This window comes from Amblyomma mixtum, chromosome 2, assembly GCF_055824585.1.
Source record: "Amblyomma mixtum isolate Tamu chromosome 2, ASM5582458v1, whole genome shotgun sequence".
Classification (NCBI taxonomy): Eukaryota; Metazoa; Arthropoda; class Arachnida; order Ixodida; family Ixodidae; genus Amblyomma; species Amblyomma mixtum.
Genome location: NC_143013.1, coordinates 56,958,768 through 56,964,767, shown reverse-complemented (window position 1 = coordinate 56,964,767; position 6,000 = coordinate 56,958,768).

Here is a 6,000-nt window from a genome sequence, read left to right as displayed (position 1 = left end):
CAAATCGTTTTGCCGCCGCGGTGGCTCAGTGGTTATGGTGCTCGGCTGCTGACCCAAAAGACGCGGGTTCGATCCCGGCCGCGGCGGTTGAATTTCTTTGGCGGAGAAATTCTAGAGGCCCGTGTGCTGTGCGATGTCAGTGCACGTTAAAGAACCCCAGGTAGTGACTCTAAAACGGCGATTTTAAATTTTGCTCGAGGCCGACTCCATGTCCCTCCTTTTGGCATACTGGACTCGCCCGATGCACCTCCACCCCGCCAAGTGCAGCTGATATGGGTGCCTGCGCACTCCGAGAATCCCGGAAACGAGGCCGCCAACCTTTTAGCCCGAGGTTCTTTAAACCGGGCTCAGGTGGCCTCGGATCGGGGACTCACGAAGGAGCGCATGCACTCATTCAGCGAGCTGGCGCAGGCCTACAGAGCCTCACGCCAGCTCTACCCCCCGCCGCACGCCTCCCTAGATAACAAACAAGCAACACTCTGGCGCAGACGACAGACACACTCTCTCCCCTCACCCCTTACCCTGGCACACTATCATCCCTCCTTCCCCAATCCGGCATGCGCCCTATGCCCAGAACCCTTCGCCTCTTCCCTCCACATCCTTTCACTCTGCCCGGCGGATCCTCCCCCGCGGGACCTAGAGAACCTCAAGACCTGGGAGGACTGGGAGCCCCTGCTGCGCTCGGAGGACCCGGCCGTGCAGACCATCGCCACCGGCCGGGCTGCCAGTGTTATGGACCTTAGGAACATAAACACTTGAGTGTAGCGGGGTCGTGCGGGGACCCTGGGGCGTGCCCCGAATTCCTTTTACAATAAAGTTTTTTCTCTCTCTCTCATAGCCTGAGTTGCTTTGGGACGTTAAAAACCCCAAACCAAACCAACCAAACTAAAAACAGAAGAAACACTACGGCGACCGATGTCGCCCATTGCAGCACACATACATACACTCACAAGCAACGCAAGTGTCCGAAACACAAAGTGTCCAAAGTAAAAAGTGGTAAGAGAAGTTTATTTGGACTCACGATCAAAAAGGGACATCCGTCCCTCTACAAAAACAAAAAATACATTGTGGCAACTGATGTCGCCCTATGCACACACACTCAGAGGGAACATAAGTGTCCAAAAACAAAAAGTGTCCAAGAAAGTTCTAGTGGGTCCATACGCGGGGAAGCACGCCGGGTTGAAAACCGCGCACAAAAACCCGCGCACGAACAACACGCACCACACACGTGCACCACACACGCGCGCCACACACGCGCGCCACACTTAATATGGCAGGGGCCGCACCGTAACACGGCCCCTGCCTACGACGATGAAGCGGGTAGACCAGCGTCGAAGGAACTGGTGCTCCTCCAGTGACACGAGGTCCACCCACGACTGGGCGAACATGCGCGCACGCACCCGCCGCAACATGGGGTACATGGCCCTCTGCGGCCGTCCTTGTAGAGCCGCTGCACCCCTCTGGCGCCACAATATGAACGCCCCGACACAAAGAAGCATACACACAAAAGGGTCGCGGAACCTTGAATTGGGGCCAAGGGACGCCCCGAACATTCGCGACATAAGGACCCGAAATGTCATAGCTATCGAACACTCAAAGATCGCGCGTGGCAAGGTCTCTACAAGTCCGCACTGTGGACATCGGAAGGAGGGAGCCACGCCTCAAGCCGCCAGGCGATCTGCCGTAGGCAGGGCCCGCCAGCCTCGCAGCCAGCCGAAGTCTCGCACGTCTGCGGGAAGAGATGGAGACGTCAGGTCCCGCCATCGCACCTCTCTCCTTATCGCCAATTTCTCCTGTGGGGCTTCTTTGATGGCCGGGAGTTCGCATATCCGAGAGGCGGGAGTTGAAAATAACTCTACCTCTGGCAATGCTCCGGTGAGGGACCTGAGCGTTTGGCAGGCTCTCTGGTAAAACCGAGGCCGCTGCAAGGCTGTCGGGCCTATACTCTGCACAGGGAAAAAAAGGGAGCGCGACGTGCCGAGTAGGTAAGCCAGTAGCCCCCTACCCGGGTAGCCGGCCTGGTTAGCCAGGTCATTGGTGGCCCGCAAAGCGAGCGCATTGAATATCGTGGGCAAGTGGGGAAGTGTGAATTCCCCCATGTTAGTGGGAAGCCGGAGGAGCGCGCGCCCTACAGACTCCGTCTTTCCTGCCCAGAAGAACGAGCCACATAAAGTGGCCAAACGGCGCGTGAAGGTGCGGGGTGGGTGGGCAACGCGAGCGACATAGTACAGTGGGGCGCACACCGACGCGCGGATGATAAATGCGCGCTCCGCGAGAGAGAGGCGGAACCGCGCCGCCACTGTCAACCGTTTCTCGGCGGTCTCTCTACGGCGAGTCCACGTCTCGCGAGCCGGCTCACTAGACGCGAGGAAATAAACTCACAGAACTTTCACGGCCGAAACACACTGTACGTCGCCCAACAAGTCTGCAGAGAACGCGTCAAAGCACAACGCTCTACTCTTGTTCCTGTTCAGCAGGGCGCCGGACAGCTCGCTGTACACTTTAAACAGCCGTAAAAACGCTACGTAGCTGTCCTCGTCCCGCAGGAGCAGGGGCACATTGTCAGCGTATGCCGAGACCTTAACCTGGCCGTGGACTGGCAGTGGGAAACCACGCACAGACGGGCTCCCGGCGATGCGACGCAGCAGTGGGTCTAGGCACAAAACAAAAAACATGGGCGACAAAGGGCAGCCCTGCCTAATCCCTCTAGAGACACAAAAAGGAGCGCTGATCGCTCCGTTGACTGTCAGGCGGGCCGTAAGCCCCGAGCAAAGGAGCCCGACTCTCGCTATGGAGGCCGATGGAAAGCCGAAAGCCTCGAGAACACCTAGCAGGTACCGGTGCTCGATACGGTCAAACGCTTTGGACTGGTAAAGCGAGACAAAGCAGCCCGGGATCCCCGCTCTCGTGGTGGATGTCAACAAGTCACGAGTAATAGCGAGAGCCGAAAACACCGAACGGCCCGGCACGTTACACGTTTGTGCAGGGCTGATCACCGAGGGCAGAATCGCGCTCAACCTGTTCGCCAGCAGTGACGCTACGATCTTGTAGTCTGCATTGAGCAGAGTGATCGGGCGCCACGCCTGCGGGTCAGATGGGCACCCGCCGGGCTTCAGAATGAGCGCAACTCGGCTCTCACTGAAAGACGCTGGTCGGGCTCGCTCCGTCTGTCAGAAAGCTGTTGATCATATCGAGCAGAGAACCCTCTAAGACGTCGTAAAGCTTTGCGTAAAAACTGACGGGGATACCGTCAGGTACAGGGGCCGAGGCAGAAACCGCGGAGTGCGTCGTGGAACGCGGGGTCGCCCGCCCGCTTTACACTAGAGGCGAACAGCTCGGACACGTGGCGTGTGAGGACGTCGCGGATGTCCGTGGCGCTGCTACTCGTGGCCCCGTTGGGCAGCGCGATTTCCGCAATGAATGCGGGCGCATCCTCCTCGAGGGCGCCTGCACGAACCTGCTGCAAGACCGATGGGTCGGCTACGGGCCTGCCCTGAATGAGGGCCCGGCTGGCAGCGCGCGACGACTGCCGCAACAGCGTCTCGTAGCGAGCCTTCCACAAGTTGTAGTAATCGCGCATAGCAAACGTTAGCGGCGCGCCTCTCTTAACTATGCGGATCCGAGCCAGCGTCTCAATGAGTTCGCGAGTGATGCGCGCTCTTCGTCGACGGCCTTCCGCAATAAGGAGTGCACGCCACTCGGCCTTCCGCTCGTCCCACGGCAGTGATGTGTTAGCGCGCGCGCCCGGAGCTCCCAGCGCACGCTGCAATGATGTGACACTCGACCAATCTGTCAGTAGGCTGGCGTCCATTCGCCACAAGTCTACTCGTGGGGCGCACCCGCCAAAGTCCAGCACTACTGACAGCGGTCGATGGTCGGAGATGTGCGGAGTGCCCCGGAGAAACTCGAGTACTTCGCACGAAGCTACATATCGCGCGAGGGCGGGCGGGAACAAAAACTTATCGAGCCTACTGGCCGACCTCCCTCTCTCCCACGTGGCCCCGAAGTTGTCGCCATGTAAGGAGACCCATGCGTCGGACAGTCGGAACTCCGTGCATAGGTCCCGTAGGGAGCGTGCGCCGGCGTAAGGCCGACCCTGACCTGAGCCACTTACATCGCGTGAGGGGTCGAGGACACAATTGAAGTCGCCCACTATGAAAGTGGGGTACGACTCCAGCATGAAACAATCCAGCGACTCAAAAAATGAGGAAGAATCGCTTCGTCGTGCCGGCGCGTACACTACCAATGCCCTCACCTATCTGCCGTTAAGGGAGAAGTCGACGGCCAACGTGCGACCGTCGACGCCATACGTACAATGTGCGCCTGAATGGAGGGAACTGTTAATGAATACCACACCGACACCGCATGACATTGTGTCGGTGAGTGAAAAGAATGCGGGCGCGAGGAAGCGATTATTAAAGTTCGTGACATCGCGTGCGGTCCGGAAGTTACATTCCTGAAGGAAGAGAATGTCGACGCCCTGCGCGCGAGCGAAGTGCATCACCTCCGTCTGCGTATCCAGTGAACGAAATCCCTGAACGTTCAGGGAGAGGAGGTGAACCGTCGCCATGATGAAAAAGCAGGACGCCGACATTCTACCGAAAAGTTTAAGGGGCCCCGCCATTAGCAGAGTCACACGCGCGCGCCAGCTTTTTGGGGAGGGACAGATCGGCCGAGCCGTCCGAGTCCGCGGACTGCGATAAGGCGTGCTTCCCCGAAACTCCGCCGAAGTCCATGGGCTATACGGAGGGTAGCCAGTCGGTGGCGTCTCTTACCGCACCCCGCGAGGCGTGGTCGGCAGGTGTCGTGGACTGGTTGCGGTCGGCGGAGTCCTGAGCCTTCGAGTTCTCGTCCTCTGGTGGTGGTCGGCGCCGTGGACCTCGAGACGGACCGGCGGCGCTGAGCTGGTCGGTCGCTCCGGGCTGTTCGCATAGGACGTCTCCGGTGAGGCGGAGCGTCCCGCCACGTGAGAGCGCTCCGTCGCTCTCGTCCGCTTTTGTGGAAGAGTCGTCCTCGCCGGAGGAGGACGAGTCGGACGAGTTCGTCAGGGAGAGCGGCGGGAGATCGTCGAGGTACGGGAAGGTCAGCTAGTCGGTAGACGCTGTTTCCGCGGCGCTCTCCGGCTGCTCCTGCGATGAAGCTGCAGGCTCGGAACCGGCCGGGGTTTCCGACACGTGAGTAGCGGGCATGTCGTCGTCCTGGCGTGGCGCGGTCTCCGCAAGGGCACCTTCACCGGGGCAGGAACGGTATCCGGCGGCGGTTGCGCCGCTGGCGATGCCGGATTCTTTTGAGGGCCGCTGGAAGCGGCCGCCGCCGCGTAGGAACGCGGTAGCAGGCAGTCAGCCGTCGCGTGAGCTCCGGAGCAGCGTCGGCACGCCGCGTCGCATCCGGCCATCAAATGCCCGAACTCGTCGCAGCGGGCGCACCGCAGCGTGCGGCAGCCGCGCCGACATGTCCGTCTTGGCCGCAGCGAGAGCACACCTTTCGGACGCAGGGTCAGGCGGTGACCCTGCACAGACATGAAATTAGGTACCGCCTGCTTCATCTCCATCCTGACGAGACGCTGGCCGTTGCTCACGTGGCGTCGCCCCTTCAACGTCGGATGAGAGATCTAGAGCACCTTGCCGTAGGGGCTTAGTGCCAAGGCCAGCGCCGCGTCCCCGACGAACAGCGGCACCAGGAATGCCGTTACGTGGACCACGGAGGGGCCCACGCAGGTCACTGGGACAGAGGTCCCCTTCACAGGGAACGATCCCTCCGCTAGGAGCTTTTGCGCCGCCGCATCCGAAGACACGGCGATACAAAACTTGAGCCCTCCTTGATGCTGGAGGCTTTCGAGCCCTTTCGGGCCGACGATGCTTTCAATGCCGTCGACAATGTCGTCCGCGTTCAATGTGAACGAGAAGCACTGCGCCTTGGGTGGAGGGGCCCGGAACTCCGGACCAGCAGGACCGGAACTCCGGACCAGCAGGACCGGAAGACGGCATGGTGGCAGCAAGG